The sequence below is a fragment of the Aquarana catesbeiana genome, linkage group LG07 (assembly GCF_042186555.1).
Source record: "Aquarana catesbeiana isolate 2022-GZ linkage group LG07, ASM4218655v1, whole genome shotgun sequence".
Classification (NCBI taxonomy): Eukaryota; Metazoa; Chordata; class Amphibia; order Anura; family Ranidae; genus Aquarana; species Aquarana catesbeiana.
Window position 1 is genome coordinate 210,579,538 of NC_133330.1, and position 26,223 is coordinate 210,605,760.

At 41.6% G+C, this 26,223-nt stretch overlaps 1 protein-coding gene across 4 annotated transcripts in view; it reads right to left on the minus strand.

The window, feature by feature from the left end:
* LOC141103426 (pancreatic alpha-amylase-like) overlaps positions 1–26,223 on the minus strand; it is a 54,616-nt gene that overhangs the window by 21,034 nt on the left and 7,359 nt on the right. The gene's annotated exons all lie outside the window — the stretch shown is intronic.

A 26,223-nucleotide genomic window follows, 5' to 3' on the forward strand; every position in this document is an offset into this window, starting at 1 on the left:
TTCGTCTTCGTTGCTGATGAAGCGTTTGCGCTGGGGGACCATCTTATGCGGCCATTCCCGATGAGGACCCTCACCCCGGACCAGAGGGTTTTTAATTACCGGCTGGCCAGAGCCAGAAGAGTGGTGGAGAACACGTTTGGAATCATGGCCAGCCGGTTCCGCCTATTTCTTACACCCATACACATGGCGGAGTACAAACTGAATCATATTATCCTGGCGTGCTGTGTTCTACACAACCTTTTACGGCAACATTCTGCCAACTATGCTGGCTCAGTTGGGCCTGAGGCTGGACAACAAAATGAAACAACCCTGACGGCGCTTGAAAGTGGCCGTCCTGGCTTGCCCCCCTCCCCCCCCCCGAGTGCCCGTGATGTCCGGCTAAGATACCTTGAGGGGGGGCTATCAATATGCCAGACAATGTCTGAAACCTTTTTCAAATAAAAAACACAAATAACTACTCAAATCTTTTGTGACATTTACTGCTTGTGTTTGTTTTAGCTGAACCTGACAGAAATGTGATGAGTCCTGAAAATGGCGTGATTGTGTAACCTTACAAAGCACTGGTGGGTGTTATTTACTAAAGGCAAAGACACTTTGCACTACAAGTGCACTTGAAACTGCACTTGTAGTGCAAAGTGGATTGTACCTTAGGAAATAATACCCATTGTCACAGAAAACACCAATTAGAGCACCACAAAAGTGTTGGAGCGTTGAAACAATAATCCACACATTCTTGATTAACAATCTTTTTAATACCAGCACAATCACATGTGCATTTAGAAAAGGTTTTTAAAACAAACCAACATGTTTGTTGTATAACAATTTTTGGGGTCACATTAGAAAAAGTAGAAATGTCCATTTAAGATAAAACAGGATGTTTAAAACTAACAAGAAAGACACAAATCTTGAACTTACAAAGTTCACTTTTGGTAGAACTTGAAGGCAATATCAGACATGAGTATTTACAAACTGTGTTTGATATTGCATTCAGATGGGGTGAAGTCACCCCAGGAAAAGCCAAATTTTGAAGATGCACACAAATTTACGAATGTCAACATGTGCTACCTGCCATCACGGGGGATCAAGGGACGTGTTTTGGGGGTGCAACCCCTTCCTCACAGCTACTTGATTAGGACCCCCAAAACACGTCCATTGATCTCCCGTGATGACAGATAGCACATGTTGACACACTGTGTGCATCTTCAAAATTTGGCTTTTCTCAAATTTGTCAAAAAATGTCAAAAATTTTTAGCACACCAAAAAACAAAGGGATTTTGAGGGGTTGTAAACTCTCCCTAAAACATCAATGATGTTCTTCATTTTCTGAATAACATCATTGATGTTTTTCTTGATGTTTTCCAAGTCCCTATTACACCACATGATCTCCCCGATCAGGATCTGTGCGCTTTCCGAGGTGAAAGGATCTGGATCCACAACATCACGATCACCTAAAAAGATAGAAACCAAAAAACACCATGTATTATAAATATGCCGGCATCCATCTCTTACCTGAGCCTGTGGTCGCAGACACTCACCTGTTGTAGTGCCAATTTCCACCACGTCTTCCTCCTCCTGCTTGCTTGTTCTGGGTGGATTTCCCCTTCTTCCAGAGGTGGGAGGTCTCTGGTCTCCTCGGATGAGGGGTCCTCCGAGTCTTTTCTCCCCTATGTAAAAAAAAATAGGTCTACTTAGCACACAGATATTTGATGTCAGAACTATAAATATGAAACATTGCTTGGAAGAGGGGTACAATTGTCTGTTTTGGCAGAGTTCCAAGATGTTGCATTTTTCTTGTCCTTTGTGAAGCTTCAATACTTACCTGTTTTGTACAAGCTTCACAGATGGAGACACACCTATAGTATACAGTGGAGCACCTGTGTGGCCCCCTTATAAAAAGGGTGTTCTTGTGTTCCACACTAGTGCTCCAGCGTCCAGATGTGTAAACAGCTGCTGAGTGTCCTCTCCTTACACAGAATCTAGTTTGCATTTCATTCTAGTAACAAACCCATCTACACAACCAAATTAGTTTTAGACAAGTAGGCCCTAAAAAATGTGGGCAAATGCATATGGCCAAAACAATGGTGTTTTATAGGCTGAAAGAAAAATGTTTGATACGAACGAATAATGTGCCCATGAACATGAAAGTTGACATTTTAAACTGGATAACAGTTAAGAAAAGCACATGGAGCAGCACGCACGTAATAAACACAATAAGACTAGGAACACAGCACAACTACTTACTTTTTTGCAGCACTCTCCGGATTTTTCTGTACTGCTCGTGCTCTCTTAATTTTAGGTCCGACCACCGCTTCCTGAGCTGATCTTTTGATCGACGTACCCCGAAATTCAGGTGCAGACTTTTGACCACTTTCGCCATGATCTTGGCCTTTCGGACATTGGGGTTGGGGTAAAGTCCATACTTCCCGTCATAGTCAGCCTTCTTCAGGATGTCGACCATCTCCAACATCTCCCCAAAGGACATATTTGATGCCTTAAATCGTCTCCTTCTGGATCGGGACGTTTCTGCCTCCGGGCTTTCCTCCTCCTCGTTGGTGTAATTATCAGACACCTGCTCTGATTCCGCCATGTGTTCTTCCCCACTGCGACGAACGAGACGGGGCGGGGAATAGACTAGAAAGAATGTCAGGGGTGGGCGGAGTTTCACGCATGCGCAGTGTCTATAAAGCGTAACACGCGTGCGTAGTACGTACGATCTGTGAGCGGAGGAAGGAGTAACGGAGGCGCCGATCGTGATTGCGAAGGTAAGATTTAACATTGGGCCTATACTGCTTCTAGATTGAGGCCTGTATTTGCACAAGTTTAGAAGACTTTAGGCTGACATTAGGGTTTGTCTTGCAGTGAAAATGGATATCTTGAAAGATAAGGACTTTATGCCAATCTTCATTGATAAGTTCAGGGAGCTGCCCTGTCTATGGGAGATAAACCACCCTGAATATAAGAACCAAACAAAGAGGAAGGCAGCGCTGGATCAATTGCTGGAGTTTGTGAAGACGGTGATCCCCACGGCAGACATCACCTATTTGAAGATCCTAATTGGTGGCTTGAGGAGCACTCATCTAAGGGAGCACAAAAAGGTCCAGGATTCCCAGAGATCAGTAGCTGCAGATGACATTTATGTCCCCAGGCTGTGGTACTATGACAGGCTGCATTTTCTGGCAGGTCAGACTGAACCCAGGCCAGCACTCTCCAATCTTCCTTCCAGGCTTCCTTCCCCCCCAGATGAGGCTTCTGATGCCCAACCTGGGCCTTCCAGGCAGCAACATGTGGAGGAGCCCAGCTTGAGCCAGGTATAGCATTCCTCTAAATCTTCATGGTTGTCCAATCAATGATGTTAACTAGATGTTAGTTTGGAGTACTAATTTATGAATGTGATTGATGATGCAAAAACTACAACCATGTCCCTTTTTCATACACAGGGAAGTCTCAGCCAGGAGGTGGCCGGGCCAAGCAGGCTGCCTGATATCCAGGTTCCTCCCCTACACCTTCAAAGACAAAGTGGCAGGAAGAGGAGTAACCTGGAGAGGCCATAGGCCTCTTTTGGAAGGCTACAGAGGCCCTGAGAAGCCCCCACAGTGTGGAGGAGGACTTTGCTGGCATAATTGCCTGCAAAATGCTGCAGATGGAGGAGGGCCAACGACTCCTGTGTGAGTCCTTAATTTTGGAAGCTCTCAATAAGGGGTTGAGCGGCCAAATAACATGTGCTACCCACATTTGTAACCTCACACATAGTCCTCCCCCCCTCCTCCTCCTCCTCCTCCAGGTCCTACTACTCCTCCTCCTCCTCCTCCAGGTCCTACTACTCCTCCTCTTCCAGGTCCTACTCCTCCTCCTGCCACATCTCCGAAACCAGAGCCACAGCCGGGAAGGAAGCGTGGAAAGAAGACCAGAGAGTGATGACCCTGGGTCCAGTCTGGTCTGGCAAAAGATGCAGCCTCTTGTAGTACCACAGCCTGGGGACATAGATGTCATCTGCTGCTTTCATGATCTCTGGGACTTCTGGACCAGACTGCACTCCCTTAGATATGGACTCCTCAGGCCACCAATTTTGCAGTAAAAGAATTGATGTCTGCCCTGGGGGTCCAAGGCTTCGCCAATTTATGATGTTTCTCCAGTGTTGCCTCCCTCTTTGTTTGGTTCTGAGCCCTTAATAAAGGATTTTTTGTTTCAATTATACTCGCCTATGTGTGTGTTCCTTAAAAAAGGACAGTTTGTTTGTGAGGATTCAGGTACATTTCAAAACTACAATGTGAAACACCAAGCAATCTCCTTGAGATTAAATAATACAAGATAATAATGGTGTTGTGGTAACTTGACACACAAAACACACACAAAAATATTTATTATGGAGTAAAACTAAAAATAAAATAAAACAAAGATCAGCCTTGAAAAAAATAATAACCCCCCCAAAAAAAAAAAAAAAAAAAACAACAAAAAAGAAATTTGGTCAGATGTGACAAATTAAAATATATTGAGGGAATCACGATAAATAATAAAGAAAGAAGTTTGTGAGAAGTCTGTGTGAATATGAGCAGCAAAACTACTTCATTCTTCTCACATTATAAAGAAGAAGAGAGTGCGCTGTATTAAACCATTTTTTACATTGCAGCGTGACGAAAGTGCTGTATCCATTGCGAACGCTAATTTTACCAGACCGAGCTGTTCCGTCTCGGAATTTCTTCTAAGCATACGTGGCACTTTGTGCGTCGGAATTGGCCACACACGGTCGGAATTGACGCGATCGGATTTTGTTGTCGGAAAATTTTATAGCCTGCTCTCAAACTTTGTGTGTCGGAAAATGTCCGATGGAGCCCACACACGGTCGGAATTTCCGACAACACGCTCCGATTGCACATTTTCCGTCGGAAAATCCGACCGTGTGTACGGGGCATTAGTGCAATTTGGCCAACTCCACCATTCAGCACTGTCTTATGTGTTGCCATATTCCTCTCCACTTGCTGACCAATCCTAGAAACACCCCTTGGAGGTGCTGATTAGATTGTCTATGCCCCAGGACAGTGCTTCCTATAAAGTGGTAGATATTTTGCAGCATTACAAGCTATATACTATCTGTGGGTAAGATCATACATGCAGCTGAGTTTCACCCAGAGCTCTATGATTGTACATTGCCTAGCTATAATAACTCTTAAATAAAGGAGGCATGGTGGGATGTTTGCAAGTAGGTAGAACATAATTGGGAGTCTCTGTCAAAAAGGCAAAAGTACATACACCTATGTTTTATACTTTTTGTTTAATAATTTTCATAAAACCATATCTCCCAACATTTTGAGATGTGAACGAGGGACACCTATTAGCAAATGTATACAGGTATGGGACACACCCCCTGCCACACCCCCTTAAAGGAGAATTATATAAAAAGAATGATTCCATTTTTAAAAAAATCATTACTATTCTTTTATACTGGCTTTTGAAATGTACAAATGCAGCCATTTAGAAACTGGATGAAAGGTTTAGCACTTGGAAACACTTTTTTAAAGATAAAAAGTGCATTTTTTATACAACTATATATATCAGACCGAAATGAGGGACAAATTATGATGAAAGAGAGACAGAGGGACTTTGTTTCAAATCAGGGACAGTCCCTCGAAATCAGGGACAGTTGGGAGCTATGTAAAACCCATTAAAATCATGATAGGGAAGGCATGATTTATTACACCATATATGTATACATATAATGTCCTGGTTTTTGTTTTATTTTTATTTTATGTATAAGAATAGGTACAATATATACACTCGCTGGCCACTTTATTAGGTACACTTGTTCAATTGCTTGGTAACACAAATTGCTAACCAGCCGATCACATGGCAGCAACTTAATGCATTTAGGCATCTAGATGTGGTAAAGACAACTTGCTGAAGTTCAAACCAAGTATCAGAATGGGGAAGAAAAGGGATTTGAGTGACTTTGAACGTGGCATGGTTGTTGGTGGCAGGCAGGCTGGTTTGAGTATTTAAAAAACTGCTGACCTACTGGGATATTTTACACATCTCCAGAGTTACCGAGAATGGTCCAAAAAGGAGAAAATATCAAGTGAGCGGCAGTGGTGTAGACAAAAATGCCTTGTTCATGTCAGAGGAGAATGTGCAGACTGGTGCTAGATGAAAGAAAGGCAATAGTAACTCAAATACCCACTTGTTATAAGCAAGGTATGAAGAATACCATCTCTGAAAGCACAACACAACGAACCTTGTAGAAGATGGGCTACAGCAGCAGAAGACTACACCGGGTGCCACTCTTGTCAGCTAAGAACTGGAAATTGAGGCCACAATTCCCACAGGCTCACCAAAATTGGACAACAGAAGACTGGAAAAACATTGCCTGGTGTGATGAGTCTCGATTTAATTTGCGACATTCACATGGTAGGGTCAAAATTTGGCGTAAACAACATGAAAGCATGGATCCGTTCTGTCTTGTATCAACGGTTCAGGCTACACACTTTGGGCCCTTTAGCACCAATTTAGCATTGTTTAAACTCTACCTGAATACTGTTGCTGACCACGTCCATCCCTTTATGACTACAGTGTATCCCTCTTCTGATGGCTACTTTCAGCAGAATAATGTACCATGTCACAAAGCTCAAATCATCTCAAACTTGCTAGATCTATTAATTACAGATAACGCAGATCTGGTCGATCGCAGATGTGGAGATATGGGACGACTTGGGAACCAGCAATCACAGGATAATTACATTCAACATACAGTAAATCATTGGAAAAGAAGGCACAAGGGTAGTACGAAAACACTAAACTTCAAAAGAGCCAACTTTTCTAAACTGTGCTTAATATTACAAGATATTAAATGGGACCAAATACTAGAAACATTTTACACTAAGGAAAATGGGAGTGCTTTAGGAACATATTAAATAAAGATATCATCCAGTGTATTCCTTTTAAAAATTGACGTCCTTTTTTCCCCACAAATAAAGCTTTCTTTTGGTGGTATTTTTAATCACCTCTGCTGGTTTTATTTTTTGCGCTATAAACAAAAGAAGAGCGACAATTTTGAAAAAAAAATACAATATCTTTTACTTTTTGCTATAATAAATATCCCAAATTTAAAAATAAATAAATATTTTTTCCTCAGTTTAGGCCGATATGTATTCTTTTACATATTTTTGGTACAAAAAAATCACAATAAGCATATATTGATTGGTTTGCGCAAAAAGTTATAGCGTCTACAAAATAGGGGATAGATTTATGACATTTTTATTATTATTTTTTTTTTACTAGTAATGGCGGCGATCAGCGATTTTTATCGGGACTGCAATATTGCGGCAGGGAAATCGGACATTTTTGGGACCGTGACATTTATGCAGTGATCAGTGCTATAAAAAGGCACTTATTACTGTATTAATGACACTGGCAGGGAAGGGGTTAACACTAGGGGGTGATCAAGGGGTTAACTGTGTTCCCTAGGTGTGTTCTAACTGTAAGGGCAATGGGACTCACTAGGGGAAGAGAGAGATCGGTGTTCATACACGATCTGTCTCCTCTCCCCTGAGAGAACCGGGATTTGTGTGTTTACACATACACATCCTGGTCTCGTTCTGTAACGAGCAATCGCGGGTGGCCGGTGGTCATCGGCCCCCCAGGCACTCTTATCGGCTTTGGGGATGCGCTTCGGGTGAGGCGTCTTAAAGAGCCAACGGACAGCTACGACGGCTCGCACAGGGGAGCCAACCTCCCACAATATAACTGTGGCGGCTGGTCTGGAAGCGGTTCATGATCCTGCCTGGGGGTCCCCTTAGTCTGCCTGTAAAGTGGTGCATCTGTGCGATAGAACAGTGCCGCAGCAATAATGAAATTTCTAAAGGAAAAAATGTAATTTAAACTGGCTCGTGGCTGTAATGTAATTTCTGGCTCCAGGCAATATAGATGAAAAATCTATTTTAAAAATGGCGTGGGGTCCCCCCCAGTCCATACCAGGCCTTTTGGGTCTGGTATGGATTTTAAAGGTACCTGTTGGAGGGCGGAGAGAAAGTTGGGGCCATTGTCGCATACAACCATTCCTGGCTCAAGCTGCCATGGCGTCAACCACCTCTGAGCCTGCCCCTGCAGAGCTGACAGAATCTCTGCCCCAGTGTAGCTCCTGTCCCCTAGACAGACCAACTGAAGCACTGCATGGTATCTTTTAGACTGACTGATTGCATAGCCCCTTGAATGCTTAGGGAGCATTGCTGGTTCAGAGGACAATTCAGCACAAGAGGCCATAGAGGAAGAAGAAGATGAGGGAGTTGAGCAAACAGATGTGGCAGAATCATCACCAGCTTTTTGGAGGCATGGTGGAGGAACAAGCTACAACACTGAACCCTGTCCTGCATCTTTCCCAGCTGCCAGCAGAGTTACCCAGAAGGAAACGCAACGTCCCTGACCATGCCTGCTGGACCATGAGTCATCGGTAATGTGAACCTTGCTGCTGACCACCCTGTCCAACGTGGCCAAAACATTGCCTTCCACATGATGGTACAGAGCTTGAATGGCCTTACGTGAAAATTAATTTATTTTTGGAACCTGCCACTGTGGTACAGCACATTCCACAATTTTACGAAAGGGGGCAGACTCTACATGATGAAAAGGCAGCAGTTGTAGTTCTAGCAATTTGGTCAAGCTAGCATTTAGACGCTGAGTATGTGGATGGCTGGGACAGTATTTTTTTTATGGTTCAACAACTGGGGTAGCGAAATTTGCCTGGTGAAATCAATAGGTGGTGTACTGCTAGCAGATTCGGTACAAGTACTTGTGGCACCTATTGTTATACCTTCATTCCTCTCAGTGCAGGTTTTTAAGGAGGTATAGTAGGGGTTGAGATCCCAGAAGAGGAGCAAGGAAAAGTCTACATTTTTTAATGATGTGGGTCTTTCAGGTGCTGTTGCCAACGGACTGCATGGTAGGTCGTCATATGTCTGGTCAAGCATGTGGTGCCCAAGCGGCTGGTGTTCTGGCCATGCTTGATCCTCTTTAGACAAAGTTTGCAAACATCAAAGCTGCAGTCTGCTGCACATGTGTTGAAAAAAGCCCACACCAATGAACTTTTGGAAGTCAGCGGGGAGTCAGCAGCTCCATGCACCTGTGGAGCTCTGTGGTGTGATGCAATAGGGTGGCTGCCCTTAAGCCAGCCCCTGGAGGACATCCTACCTCTTTGGAGTTGTGCCTCCTCCTCCTACTTACTTTCCTCTTCTGTTCTCTCAGGCACCCAAGTACAGTCAGTGACCTCATCATCCCCCCCTCTTCGTCACTGGAGCAAAATTGGCAGTATGCTGCAGTTAGGAGAACATGACTGCTAGTTTCTTGTTCTGTGGCACCCCCTCTCTCTAGGCACATGTTACTCCCTTCCTCAACCTGGGAACCAACATCAGAGCCTTCAAATTGCTGCGCATCCTCCAGCAACATGTAACCGACACTATAGTCGAATAATTCTGGTGACTCCTCCGTGCATGATGGTGGGGCTACAGAAGGTGGACAAGGAGCCAGTGGAATAGGCCACTTTGGCAGCTGCATTGGAAGGCAAATTAGTATGAGCCTGGGTGACAGAGGATGAGGATGGCTTAGTTATACACTCCACCAACTCTTCTGTGTGTTGTGGCTCAATAACACGGCCAGCAGCAAAAAAAAAGGGACAAGCGTGCCCTGCCTGCAGAGGATGCAAGTGTCCGCAACCACCACTTTTCACTGTAGACACAGAGGCTTCTTGCCTTCTTTTAGTGGCCTGTGAGCATCTGCCTCTCCTTGGTGGCCTTCTGGACATGATGGGAATTTTTCTTCCCACACCGATCTACACTGTATTATATACTCTGCACTGACTGTACTGTATTATATACTGTAACCGCCTGCACTGTATTATATACTGTAACCTCCTGCCCTGTATTATATACTTTACACTGACTGCAATGTATTATACACTGTACACACTGTATTATATACTGCCTACACTGCCTGCACTGTATTATATACTGTATACCGTCTGCACTGTATTGTATACTGTAAACTGACTGCACTGTATTATATACTGTACACTGACTGCAATGTATTATATACTGTACACATTGCATTATATACTGTGTACACCGCCCGCACTGTATTATATACTGTACACCAACTGCAATGTATTTTATACTGTATACAGCCTGCACTGTATTATATACTATACACCGACTGCACTGTATTATATACTGTACACTGACTGCAATGTATTATATACTGTACACACTATTTTATACTGTGTACACTGTCTGTTGTGTGAGATATTCTGTACACCGCCTGCACTATATTATATACTATACACCGACTGCACTGTATTATACAGTATAAGGTACACTGACTGCAATGTATTATATACTGTGTACACTGCCAGCACTGTATTATATACTGTACACTGCCTGAACTGTATTATATACTGTGTACACCGCCTGCACTGTATTATATACTGTACACAGACTACAATGTGTTATATACTGTGTACACCACCTGCACTGTATTATATACTGTAAACCGCCTGAACTGTATTATATACTGTACACTGACTGCACTGTATTATATACTGTACACAGTATTATATACTGTATTATATACTGTACACCGACTGCACTGTTTTATATATTCTACACTGCCTGCACACTCCATCCACTAACTAACCTGCCTAATCTCTCTCCAGTCTCCACATTATCACTCTACATACAGCCGATGTGTAAGCAGCCTTATATAGTGTGGGGCGTGGACTTGCCTTTGGCCAATCATGGCTCTGACAGTACATCGTGCTGTAAATTGGCCAAAGCATGCAGGTCAGGTGCATGCTTTGGTCAATCAGCAGCTGTCAATGCAGTGCGATCTCGCAGTGCATTAAGGAGCGCTTATTGGTGCGCGAACGTCCCATATGTTCGAGTCAAACTTACATTCGACTAGAGCATCGGGACCATTCCTAATGTGGTGTATCTTGATTTTTGTAAAAGCATTCGATACAGTCCCCCATAGACGCCTAATTCACAAACTGAGGTCTGTAGACATGGACCATAGGGTTTGTACATGGATAGAAATCTGGTCACAGGGGTGTGTCTAAATGGTGGTGATAAATAGTGAATAATCAGACTAGTCTGAAGTAGTAAGTGAGGTACCCCAAGGCTCTGTCCTGGGGCCAATTCTGTTTAATTTTTTCATAAATGATATAGAGGTTGGCATAAATAGCTCAATCTCGGTATTTGCTGACAACACAAAAATAAGCAGGGAAATAACTTCACAGCAGGATATAGAAACTTTACAAGAGGATCTCATTAAAATAATGGGGTGGGCAACTACATGCCAATTGAGGTTTAATGTTGAAAAATGTATAGTAGGGCGCATGCGCGGACTCTGACTGGAACAGTCATGCACTGTTAGAGCTCCGCTCTGTGTGAGGAGAAATGCTACTAAATAACTGGAGTCCGCCGGTCCCAGGCACACAGTTACACACTGGACAACTCCTGGAACTCAGAGGTTTCGTTTGGAGCAAAAATTATGGTGTTGGGAGGCATCCGCACCAAAAACAAAAACCCCTCCATTAAGGAAACCAAAGCGCGCGCCGCAGCTAAAATGGCATTGACACCTTCCTCCTCAAAAGCCTCAGCGCTCTCACAGAAACACCAGCCTATACAGACAGCCTCTCCTGGTGATTCAGACTCAGAAACTAATGACATACAGTCTATTTCACAAGATTCACCTGCCTTTCCAGCAATATTAAGGCACTATTAAGGCAATTTGAAAAAATGCTTAACAAAGCTCTGAGGCAAACTTTAGAACATATCACATACTTTCCAACTGTCCCAAATTTCCTGGGACATTCCCGGGATTTAGACCCTTTTCACGATTGTCCAGAGAAATTAGGTTTTTCCCATTTTTCGCCGCTGAGGTTCGCGCCGCCAGCTGCTAGAGGTCTGCGGCTGGCGGAAACCATGTCTCCGCCAGCCGCCATTTTCAAGAAGACTGTAGAAGTAGGCTGGCTAGATGGCTACAATAGAGATTGAGCTGCGGCGCCGCCCACCCCCCAGCCCGCTCTGCCCCGCTGCCAGTCTCTGTGCCCTGTTATGGAAAGGGGCGGGGGATGGGCGTCACCACAGCTCAATCTCTACTGTAACCATGCGGCTCCGCTTGACCAACTTTGGGGCTCTATAACCTGGATGTCTTGGGGGGGGCCAGTCTGGATGTCACGGGGGAGCAGTCTGGATGTCACAGGGGGGGCCGGTCTAGATGTCACAGGGGGGGTGGTCTGGATGTCATGGGGGGGCCAGTCTGGATGTCACAGGGGGGCCAGTCTGGATGTCACAGGGGGGGCCGGTCTGGATGTCACGGGGGGCGGTCTGGATGTCACAGGGGGGCTGTATAGTCTGGATGTCACGGGGGGCCAGTCTGGATGTCACAGGGGGGCCGGTCTGGATGTCACGGGGGGCGGTCTGGATGTCACAGGGGGGGCTGTATAGTCTGGATGTCACGGGGGGCCAGTCTGGATGTCACGGGGGGCGTATACTCTGGATGTCACAGGGGGGCCGTATAGTCTGGGTGTCACAGGGGGGGCTGTATAGTCTCTATGTCACAGGGGGGGCATATAGTCTGGATGTCACGGGGGGGCATATAGTCTGGATGTCACAGGGGGGCACCAGATGTAAGGAGGACTGATGGGGACACAGATGTAAAGAGGACTCTGCTGATGGGGACACAGATGTAAGGAGGACTGATGGGGACACAGATGTAAGGAAGACTGATGGGGACACAGGTGTAAGGAGGACTGATGGGGACACAGATGTGAGGAAGGCTCCGCTGGGGACACCTGATGGCATCTGGTGGCAGGCAACGTGGCAGGTGACACGCTCAGGGCTCCCACTGATTCTGCATTATGAGTGAGTTGAATGATTTCATTTTATATTACAATGTAATAATAGAAATAATACGCTTCAATCATCCTGACACCATAACAATCATGGTGCCGGGATGATTGAAGCGCTAACACCAGGTGTTTGTAGTATCTTTATCTGCTGATTGTTAAACTCTAGAATACACATTTCGATTGTGGTGTAGGATCTGGGGCTGCTGTCCCTCCATCCCTGCCCCCCCCTCCCTGTCCCCCCCTTTCCCCCTTTTCCTCTCCATCCCTCATTCATCTCAGACGTTAACCACACCCCATTTGAGCAACGCCCATCTAAGTCACGCCCACTTTTCCATGTAAATCATGCCCATTTGTCGGCGCGAAGCGCAACGCATTTTTTATTTCAACGATGTCACGCCCACAAATGCATGCCCCACCCCCTAATTATAATGCGACCTACAGCCAAAAAAGTGTCCCTAAAAATATTTTTACAATGTTGGCAACTATGATATCACTAAAAGCCTCACAAAAGGGATAAGGGAGCTGGGCAGTCTCACAGAAGCACTGGAAACCAGAGTGGATGAAATAGAAATTACAACACAGAAATACATGTCTGAACTAGATAATCTTAAGGAGGAAAATATAGCTTTACAAACAAAATTAGAAGATTTTGAGAATAGAGCTAGACGCTCCAATATTAGAATCAGAGGTATCCCAGAGTCAGTGACAGACCTGCAAACTACCATTACTGCCTTATTTCAGGAACTTCTGCCTACATTGTCAGCAGAACGTTTTGAAATGGATAGAATCCATCGCACTCTTGCACCTAAGAAAGCAGAAGGTCCACCATGTGATATAATCGCAAAATTTCATTTTTATCATACTAAGGAGAATCTACTAGCAGCAGCAAGAGAAAGAAATGACTTCTCTTTTCAAGGACAGAAGTACCAACTATTTGCTGACCTTTCTCAACTCACTATAAACAAACGCCGAGCAATGAAACCCCTGCTTCTGATATTACAAAATCATCACATAAACTACCAGTGGGGTTTCCCCTTTTCTATATGTTTTGCATGCAAAGGCTCAAAATTAATCTGCAGATCAGAGGAAGAATGACTGCAAACTCTACAAAATCTGCATTTAATGGATAACGTTTCTAACACCGATTCCCCACGCAGAAGTTTCACAAAAATCCCCATACTTTCTGGAAACTACGAAATTAATTCCCACTCTCACAAAAGAAGCCGTTTGGATTCCCCTCCACAACAAATTGTAGAAGCCATGGACTGAACACTATAAGCAGATCCCTTGATTCGTTATCATATTGAACCATAACTTAGCCATCTATTATCTCCTTTCCACATACCCATTATTTTTGAAAACCAGATAAAAACTCATTTGACCTCCTAAATTCAAAACAAAATATTGCAACACTTAATCTTAGTCCACTAATTGTCATGATAGAGAGCATACTTATATATTTAAGTAAATTCATATACCGTACTTGTGTATTGAATACATGAAGACCAATATATAAGTAGACTCAAATAAGAAAATTATTATTTGTATATATGTCTATTTGTCTAATTCTATGTTTATATTTATTTAATTTCCCTTCCCCCCATCCCCCCCCCCATATATTATTTTTTTTTTTTTTGGGACCAAACTCTTATTTTGTCTTTGGGAGATGGGGGGGGGAATTAAAAAAGGAAGGGGAAGGAAAAAAAAGGAAAAAAAAAAAAGAAAGAAAGAAAAAAAAAAGGAAAAAGAAAAAGAGAAAAAGGGAAATGAGAAGGGGAAATAAAAATAAAAAAAAATTTAAAAAAGGGAAAAGTCGTGATCTTAGGTTGCTGGCTGGTCTTCTCAGGTTAAAAAGTTATTAATAAGATTAACTAAGAGATCTATGTACTGTTTTGGTCTAGTATTTTTGGTTCCCCTTCCCCCCTTCCCCCCGCCTTCCCCCTCCGAGACCAGATTTTTAAAGACAGCGAAGAAGGTCTTATTTTATTTTACTTTATTTTATTTCATTTTATTAAAAAAAAAAAGCCATTACCTAAGGTTGCTGACTGGTCTTCTTATTCTACAAGGATATTAATAAGATTTATTAAGAGATCTAGGTTCTGTTCTGTTCTAGCATGTTCTAATTTTTATTAGATGGTTACCTTTATTGCAATTTATAACATTCCTTTTAATCTAGGATTACTATATCCCAACACCAAGCGGGATTTACTTGTATTACTTTTATGTCAAATCATTACGCATTTTCTTGTTTCTTGTTTTCGTTTAAATAATATAATTAGGGCTTTTCTTCCTCAAAGGGACGTTCGGTGTGCCCCAATTTGCCCTCCTCGTCTGCCCATACATAATATGTGGGCAGATGACGCAGGCTACGTTCCCCCTGATGGTGGCCTATTCCCCACATCACGGGTAAACCTTACTTTTCATTATATGCTTTTCTGCATCTTGTTTAACTTTATCCTTTTTATTTTCAGTTTTCTCTATCTTTCTATACTCCTAACAGCTCTAGTCCCTCCTCCCCACCCCCTCTTTCGGTCCACACGGGTCGATTCATCCAGTCAGACACTTGCAGACACTGAGTACTATCTTTTAGATCATTTATCATGGCACCCTTAAACATCCTTTCCCTGAATGTTGAGGGAATCAACACACCACAAAAAAGAATAAAAGCATTTCATTCCTTTCAAGCTAAGAAGGTTCATATAATATAAACACAAGTTGAAGGAAAAAAAAGAAAGTAAAAACCCTTATAAACCAAACACGCTCCTCCAATCTCAGCGCTATGTAAAAACAGGTCTTAAACACTCAAGACAGAATTGCTAGCTAATATACACTAGAATGCAAATTAATATATGGAATAATCACTATTGCATATATGTATACATTTAAGAAGAGGTTTCCCTCAGCAGCCACTAAAGTCAATTAAAATAACAGAAAAGATGTAAAAATTAAGACCTCAAAAGAGATACAATTAAAACATCAAAGCGGCGCTTCTATCAGGCAGAAATTATAAACCTGATAGATTAGTTTGCAATAACTCAAAATTACAAAACTGAAATGAATAGAGAGTCTCTAGTGGATATACAGGGTGTAACTGGTAGTATATTGATGAGTGCACCGTTCACCAAACACTTCACCACCATGTGCTCCACACACCCGCAAAGGGGTTCACACTCACCAGACCCCAGACGTTATTAGGCCCCAAACAGCATCCTATTGACTATAGATCTGGATGTCCTAATGGGGTGGTTCAGCCTCATCTCCGAAATCCTCAGGATCCCGTGTTATATTCTCATTGTGCCCGCAGGCATCAATATCTGGAAATGGATCAGTCCAACCTATCGTTGTGTAGGTTCTGCTTATATTTCCATCTTTGCTGAAGAAATGTCGTAGCACTAAAGGGCAAGATTGTGTGACGGTTTCTCCAAATTTAGCTTGTTCCCAGCATGTTACATTATCCCATACTCCCAAACATCCTCAGGCAGACATGTAATGTACCTTAGGCAGTGAGAAGGAGTCACAGGACACCACACGGCAACTCTTCCTCACAGAAACTTCCGTTCTGCTACAGGGAGAGGCAGAGCGCAGCTCATATAATATGCCTACAAGAAACTCAGTTTGCAGTGAATTCTACTCCTAAATATATGAATCCTTTTTACCCACAAGTCTTTACAGCCTCGGCCAGCGCAAAAAAGAGGGGAACCCTTATAGCCTTCCACAGATCTACCCCGTATTTAATACAATCTGAAATTAAAGACCCTGAGGGGCGTTATCTTATTATCACTGGTCACATTATAGACAATTATTATAGACAATGCGGTAACGATAGTATCATATTACGCTCCTAATAAACAACCAATCCCATTTTTTTCACACTTATTACAAGTGGTAAATACTCATAAACTGGGTACGGTCATCATATGCGGTGACTTTAACCAGGTTCTCCTCCCATTTCTAGACAAATCGCCTTATATTCCCTCTCGCAACTCAAGCAATCAATCATTTTCTAAACTACTCTCTCTGTATAATCTAGTAGACTTTTGGAGAGAATTTACTATTCACACCCACATAAGATTTCCACACGTATAGACCACATTTTTCTAACCACAGCTATGATACCGGAAATTCTTACATCCAGCATAATCCCCATTCCTTGGTCAGACCATAATGCAGTATACACCACAAGATCCTCTACCATCCCTAAAGCCCCTGACTCAACATGGTACCTTCCTGACATCATACTTAAGAACCCCTTACATAGTCAAATAATTGAACAAGGTATTAAGGATTATCTAGAATTTAACACTAACCCAGAGGTTTCTCTGCTTACTTTATGGGAAGCGCATAAGCCTGTGATGCTGGGATTGATCCAACGACAAATGGCACTGATTAAAAGAGAATGCATTAGCCTAGCACGAAAATTAGAATCCAACTTTAACACTGCTTTTTCTTCATTTCAAAGCAACCCCTCCTCTAAATCAAAAGAACAATTGGAAAAAGCCAGATTAGAATATGATTTATTCTTAACAGAATCAGTAGATAAGATATTATGCAGATCAAAACACATGTTCTACATGAAATCAAACCTAATACCCTTCTAGCTCGCGCGCTGAAATCTATTGACAGACAATCAAATCCAATAAAACTTAAACTATCAAATAACACTTATACAAGTAATCATCTTAAAATCGTTCAAAAATTCCAAAAATATTTAACATCATTATATTCTGAATCAAAAGAATTCAATCAATCTGATGCTTATAACTTCTTCTCTAAAATAAATCTAACTAAACTAACACACACACAAAAAATATTGCTGGAAGAACGCATAACATCAGCAGAAGTTTTGGAAACCATAAAAGAACTGATAATTAACAAAAGGCCTGGCCCAGATGGATATAAAGCCTTATATTATAAAACATTTTCTGAAACTCTTTCTCCTATATTAGAGGAAGCATTCAACACTCTAATAGACAACTACTCCTTTAGATGTGAATCATTATTATCTATTATTTGCATGATCCCCAAACCACACTCAGATAATACATCCTGCACGAACTTCTGTCCCATTTCCCTCCTAAATCAAGACATCAAAATCTTAGCAAAAATCCTAGCTACCCACCTTAACAAGATAATTGGTAAATGTATACATAATGACCAAGTTGGATTTATGCCAACAAGGCAAGCAAGCGATAACGTACCTCGAGCAACCCTCTTGGCGTACATAGCCAAAAAAAGACGAATTCCTACATGCTTTCTGTCTCTTGACATAAGAAAAGCCTTTGATTCAGTAACCTGGCCTTATTTACACTACACTCTCCAGAAGTGGGGATTTGGTCCCCACTTCACTAGTTGGATAGCAGCTCTTTATAACAAACCCCAAGCCTACGTAAAATACGCAGGATATAAATCGGAATGAAAGAAAGAGGCACTAGACAGGGTTGCCAACTTTCCCCCTTATTATTTGCCCTTTTAATAGAACCTTTAGCTCAATACCTTAGATTAGAACCAACAGTCACTGGAATAGAATTAGGTGGAATCCATCATAAACTTAGCTTATTTGCAGACGAGTATTTATTGTTTCTATCATCTCCCCAAGTTTCAGGCCCAAATTTATTACCTATTCTCAACATATTTGCTACCATATCAGGACTAGAGATAAATTCCAAGAAATGTATAGCATTAAACATATCGCTTTCAACATTAGAATTAACTTCAGCAAAAATAGCACTCCCCTTCACATGGGCAGAGAGATCAATTCCGTTCTTAGGAATTCACCTTACAGCCTCTCTATCAGACTTATGCTCTGCTAATTACCCTAACATTTTAAAACACATTACGAACCTAATGGACAGTTGGTCCCACCTTCCCATCTCCTGGTTGGGGAAAATGAATGTTGCTAAAATGTCAATTTTACCTAAACTACTATATTTATTTAGAGTATTATCGACTGCAGTCCCCGCCCACTATTTATGTATTATCCAGAAAAGAATATCGAAATTTATTTGGGGATCCTCAAAACCGCGTATACCTCTTAAAATATTATACTTACCTAAAAATTTAGGTGGTCTTGGAGTACCAAATTTTGCCACTTACTATAGAGCAGCTCACATAGCTAGTTTAACAAAATATCATGCCACTCAGGAAGTTCCATTATGGGTTTTGATAGAGGCTTATGATTGTGACCCTTTATCGATCTCCAATATATTATGGATACATTCCAAACACCGTCCTGGCTTAAGTAATCCTATTACTAAACATTACTTATCCCTCTGGGACAGGCTTAAATTTAAACATAAATTACAATCTTTACACAACCCCCTTCTCTCCTTTTTCAAAAACCCAACCTTTTACCCAGCATGGATTTATCCTCTCTCTTTTAAAGCATGGTCTTCCTTGGGTATACTGAATTTCCACAACTTTGTTAACTCATCATCTTTTATCCCCTTTCCATCTCTATGCAAAGCACAAGGTATCCCTCAATCGGAATTGTTCCGATACTTTCAAATAAAAAATTTCTTCACACCTAATACCATTTCTGATGTACCTTTGGCCCACTTCACTAGTTTTGAATCCACATGCAAAAATGATCCACACGTTAGAGGACGAATTTCCTCCCTCTATTCTCAATTACTAATAAACTCTGATAAGGATATGCCTACTTATGTGCGGAAATGGGAGGAGGACTTGGAAAACACTCTGGATGAGGCAGAGTGGGTTAAAATTTGGTCCACAATTAAATCATCCTCCCCTAATGTACTAGCCATGGAAACAAATTATACGGTATTAACTCGGTGGTACTTAGTACCAACCAAAATTGCTAAATTTACCCCCGATTACTCAAATCACTGTTTTTGTGGTTGTTTAGAAGAAGGTACATACAAGCACACTTGGTGGTCCTGTCCATTAGTACAGACATTTTGGAAAGAAATATTTACATACGCCTCCAAAATGTTCAATATTACCCTTCACCCTAACCTTGCAACCACACTACTCTGCCTCAAGCCAGAGTGTCTAACTCATGTCCAATTTAAACTATTTGTATTTTTGCTCACAGCAGCAAAACAAACTGTAGCGAGAGCTTGGAAGACCCCTCTTTGGAGTTGGCCAAGACCAAACAAAGAATGAATCATTTTATGGTACATCCTAAAATGGCTGCTATTGAACAAAACCAAATGCCTAAATTTCATAAATTATGGTAACCTTGGTTAGAACACTTCTTACTATTATCATTCAATGACAACGTTTTATCGCCATGGTAGATGATTTGAACTAATGCTGGCTGTATAGATCTGACTGTGACTTCTGGATCGATCCGGTGGACCCCTCCTTAATATATTTTCTTCACTCTTCACCCTCTACCTTATTCTTCCTTTCTCTACTCTGACTCTCTTTACACCTAATGATTTAGATGTACCTTCATTAGTATTGAAATACAATTCAGTAATCCAAGATTGCCCAGGAAATCTTTACTTAGTTTTTCATAATCTTTAATATTACACAATATTTGAATGTCTACATCACAATTGGTTTAGTTCACAATTATTATTTAATTACTTTGATTTTTCATAAAGCCTTACCTCATGATTAATTCTATAATTTTAACCACATATAATTATTATATAAATACTCTAAATTGTACAATATACAGTATTAATTTTATTGTACTTTATTTTTTTCTGTATTTAATAAAATATTTTTGACAAGGAAGAATGTAAAGTAGTGCACTTGGGGGCTAAAAATATGAATGCTAGTTGCTCACAAGAAGGGAGAACCTCTGGGGGAATCCAGGATGGAAAAAGATTTTGGGGTCCTAGTAGATCACAGACTCAGCAATAGCATGCAATGCCAAGCTGCAGCAAGCATATATAAAAAAAGAAATTTACTCCAGAAGACCAAATGATAATCCTGCCACTTTATAAAACTCTGGTTCGGCCACATCTGGAGTATTCCATCCAGTTCTGGTCACCAATCCTCAGGAGGGAGTCCAGAGAAGGGCAACAAAGTTAATAAGGGTGTTGGAGGACCTCAGTTAGGAGCAGGGCTTTTTTTCTCAGAGAATAGGTGCAGGAACTCAACCATGCCACATACACATACCTGCCAAATGGCATCAAATAGTAGCTCTTCCCAATGCATACAACTCCCTCCCTCCACTGCCCTCATCTTCTCCCCCCTCCTTAAAAGCTCCACCATCTGTCATATGTCTTACCTTTGTTGCAATATTAAGCTGAAACACCTATCCGGCTGTAGTATCTCCCAGCAAACTATACTATACTACAGTCACTTGCAAGGGAGATTATGCAGTAGGAGCATCAACAACTGGTCACCAGGGAAAAAAAATGGAGACCACAGAGGGTGCAGCCTACCACGCACCCTCTCCTGCCCATGACTGCACTGAACCCTGGGCACCTGTTCTGTATCTCCCTTGTCCCTGTCCGGCACTCAGTGGGATCTGCACAGGAGATCTGACCTGTGAGAGCTACTGGGAGATAAGCTATCACTTGTAAACGGAGAAGCTGGACTTCAGTCCAAGTGATGGTGGTGAGCAGGGAGCAGAAGAATTGAGCGATAGTGATTTGTGTGGAGATCCATCATCAAACACTGAAAAGTAATGACAGCGACAATTCTGCAAATTTCAGTGTTTTTGATTTGATTACATTATCAAATAATTTTTATTATTATTATATTATTATTTGGTATAATTATTTATAGTTATTTATTATATTATAATTTATGATTTCATGTTTCAAAATTTATCATACCCGAGATGTCTACTAGACTCTGGTTTGGACAGATTTAAGTGAGTTATTCCTAAGAATTACAGGCCTACAATATAAAATACCAAATTTCCATGCAAAATAATTGTACCGCTTTCAGCATCAAAAATATGAAATAATCATCCTGCCAGGGAGGTTAAACAGACAATTTTCCAAATTAAATTCAAATAATTCATATTCACTTAACGTGACAAAAAGATGTTGGGCTCTATTCACATTATCGCGGTTTCCAGTGCGGTTTTGATCGGACTTTACACGCAATGGATCGAAGTTCTATCAAAAGTTGCATCAAAGTAGTGCAGGCACCTTTTCAAAATCTCTGCGACATTAAGTCACACCAACCTAAACGGGTAGCACTGAAAACAATGGTTGCGACTTGTCATGTCCAAAGTTGCATGACAAATCATGCTAGTGTGAACGGAGCCTTAAAGATTCCCACTTGGTGCAAGTGGAACAGTCTATACCTCTCTCTCTCTACAAGTTTTAAAAATACTGAAAATGGTATTAAAAACTTTTTAGAAGTCTACTACTGGAATGGTCCTGTATACACATACAGTGCCTTGCAAAAGTGTTCACCCCCTTGGCTTTTTACCTATTTTGTTAATTACAGCCTTTAGTTCAATGTTTTTTTAAATTGAATTATATGTGATGGATCAGAACACAATAGTCTAAGTTGGTGAAGTAAAATTAGAAAAATATATACAAAACTATTTTTCAGAAATAAAAAACTGATAACTGGCATGTGAGTATGTATTCACCCCCTTTGTTATGAAGCCCATAAAAAGCTCTGGTGCAACCAATTACCTTCAAAAGTCACATAATTAGTGAAATGATGTCCACCTGTGTGCAATCCAAGTGTCACATGATCTGTCATTACATATACACACCTTTTTGAAAAGCTCCAGAGGCTGCAACACCTAAGCAAGAGGCACCACTAACCAAACACTGCCATGAATACCAAGGAACTCTCCAAACAAGTAAGGGACAATGTTGTTGAGAAGTACAATTCAGGGTTAGGTTATAAAAAAAAATATCCAAATCTTTGATGATCCCTAGGAGCACCATCAAATCTATCATAACCAAATGGAGAGAACATGGCACAACAGCAAACCTGCCAAGAGACGGCCGCACAGCAAAACTCACAGACCGGGCAAGGAGGGCATTAATCAGAGAGGCAGCACAGAGACCTAAGGTAACCCTGGAGGAGCTGCAGAGTTCCACAGCAGAGACTGGAGTATCTGTACACAGGACGACAATAAGCCGTACGCTCCATAGAGTTGGGCTTTATGGCAAAGTGGCCAGAAGAAAGCCATTACATGGTCACCATCACATGTAACTGAACTTGAGCAGCTATGCAAAGAAGAGTGGGCAAATACTGTATTGCAAAGTCTAAATGTGCAAAGTTAGTAGAGACATATCTCAACAGACTAAAGGCTTGAATTAAGGGAAAAGATGGTCCAACAAAATACTGACACAAGAGGGGAGTGATCCTTTTTCCAACTCAGTAATTCTGTTTTTGATTTTTTTTTTCCTGACATGTTGGTGTTATATCTTTCACTTGGATGTTATAAGCTGCATTAGTAAATACAGCTGGATAAAACAAAAACGGTGCCTGTCTTCCTTTTTAGGCTGCAAAGCGAAAGAATGTAACTATTTTAAAGGGGGGGGGTGATTATTTTCTATGCCCACTGTAAGTTTGCATAATAGGATGCCATTTTACTTCTCATAGCAGAACCCATACATTGACGATAGTTGTTATTTTTTAAAGTGAAGTAGTTGTGTGTAAGAATGAATTCAATGAGCTGTGTAACATCCTCAGTGCTGTATTTGTGGTTTGGTGAGGATGATAAGAATTTGTAACATGCAGCAATCCCATCATTGTGATTGTACAGAGATTCTACATCTATAGTGAATAGAAGTGTGTTTGGTAGTAAATGCTGTATATTGTTGATCTTGTTCAGAAAATTAGTTGTATCTTGTAGGAAACTAGCAGTATTTATAACTAATGGTTTTAACATTTGTTTTCTACAAGGCCTGGGATTTGTTCGGTAAGTGTGTACATACCTGTTATGATGGGTTCTGCCTGGATTTCCTGGCTTGTGGATCTTGGGTAGCATGTATTAGTCCCAAATTTCTGGATTATCTGGAATTGCACTGATGAGTTCTGAATGTAGATGGGTTGGTATAGTGTTTTATTGGGACCTTTTAATTGTTGAGTGAAACTGTGGGTCAAATCATAATTTTTTTTTATAGTAAGTAGCATTTGCCAGTTGTCTCTGGTCTCTCTTAGCCATACCCAAGGACTGAATATTGGGCGGAATCGGTCGGTTCAATAGAAACCGGCCGACATTTGGCCTATGTGTACAGCAGCCTGTCCAACAGAGCCAGCTTCTGTAAAAGGGGTATGACCGAAAAAGGTCTGCTGATCGGCACCCGATCAGCGTTCTCAGCCAATGGGACCGTCCCCCTGTCAGAACACAATTGCTCAGCAAGGGAGATCGCTGTATTAACATTGGATAATTAGTACCGCGGCTCCTCCTGAGCTCTTCAGTTTTTTTTTTTTTTATTGGGCAGCCCGCTGGGTTGAATGCAAAAAAAAAAAATACTAGTGTGTACTAGGCTTTATACTGTATGTATTTATTTGCATCCATCACAACAGCCGCTTCCCCTTTATCTGATGGTTTGATAGTGATGGCCTGATTGCTGCTTAAATCATGTACAGTATAGCCCTTCGCTCCAGTGTTGGCAGATTCCATGGCCCACCCCACTATCAAAAACCTCTCAGTGACTGACCAAGGCTGAATAAGCATTCATAACCCAATGCATTGGGGGAGATTTACTAAAACTGGTGCACTCAGAATCTGGTGCAGCTGTGCATGGTAGCCAATCCGTTTCTAAAGTCAGCTTGTTCAATTAAACCTTGACAATAAAACCTGGAAGCTGGTTGGTTTCTATGCAGAGTTTCCATGCAGTTTTAGTAAATAACACCCATTGAGTCTTCTCAGTCCACTGGAGAACACTCCACAGAAGCAGCTGATGTCATTAGGCTTAGGGAAATCCAGTAAATTCAGTTAACAATAGCAATCAACACTTAGGCTGTCTTCAGCCTAGTTGCAAACACCAAATTTTATACTAAGGACACTCGATTCCATGGCAAAGTTCCTATATCCTTCTCCAATGACCATGTGTTCAGAATTTACTTGGCCTCTGGAAAGTCATTGCCCATTTTTTCAGTGGCACATGGAAGCTCCACTGAAGTTGCATCATCTTCCAACAAAAAGCAGCTCTCATCTTCAATACACAGTGTCTTAAAAAAGTATTAATTCCCCTTGACATTTTCCACATTTTGCCATGTTACAACAAAAACTTAAATTTAATTTATTGTGATTTTATGTGATAGACCAACACAGAGTGGCACTTCAAAAATTGTGAAATTGAAGGAAAATGATAAAAGGTTTTTAAAATGTTTTTTAAAAAATCTGAAAAGTGTAGAGTGTATTTGTATGTAGCCCATGCACATCTAGAGAGTGAAATTTTTGCCCATTCTTCTTTGCAAAATAGCTCAAGCTCTGTCAGATTGGATGGAGAGCGTCTGTGAACAGCAATTTTCAAGTCTTGCCACAGATTCTCAATTGGATTTAGGTCTGGACTTTGACTGGGCCATTCTAATACATGAATATGCTTTGATCTAACCCATTCCATGGTAGCTCTGGCTGTATGTTTAGGGCCGTTGTCCTGCAGGAAAGTGAATCTCCGTCCCAAGTCTTTTGCAGACTCAAATAGGTTTTCTTCTAAGATTGCCCTGTATTTAGTTCCATCCATCTTCCCATCAACTCTATCCAGCTTCCCTGTCCCTGCTGAAGAAAAGCATCCCACAACATGATGTTGCCACCACCATGTTTCACGGTGGGGATGGTGTGTTCAGGGTGATATACAGTGTTAGTTTTCCTCCACACATAGTGTTTTGCTTTTAGGCCAAAAAGTTCCATTTTGGTCTCATCTGACCAGAGCACCTTCTTCCACATGTTTGCTGTGTCCCCCAAATGGCTTCCCTTAAACTGCAAATGGGACTTCTTATGGCTTTCTTTCAACAATGGCTCTCTTGTTGCCACTCTTCCATAAAGGCCAGAGTTGTAGAGTACACGATTATTAGTTGTCCTGTGGACAGGTTCTCCTACCTGAGCTGTGAATCTCTGCAGCTCCTCCAGAGTTACCATGGGTCTCTTGGCTACTTCTCTGATTAATGCTCTCCTTGCCCGGCCTGTCAGTTTAAGTGGACGGGCGTGTCCTGGTAGGTTTGCGGTTGTGCCATACTCTTTCCATTTTCGGAAGGTGGCACTTTGTGCATCAGAATTGTGTACACACAATCGGAATTTCCGACAACGGATTTTGTTGTCAGAAAATTTAAGAACCAGATCTCATATTTTGTGTGACGGAAATTGCTATGAAAAATGTATAATGGAGCCTACACGCGGTCGGGATTTCCAACAACAAGGTCCTATCACACATTTTCCATCGGAAAATCCTATCGTGTGTACAGGGCATAAGAGATGGTTTGTG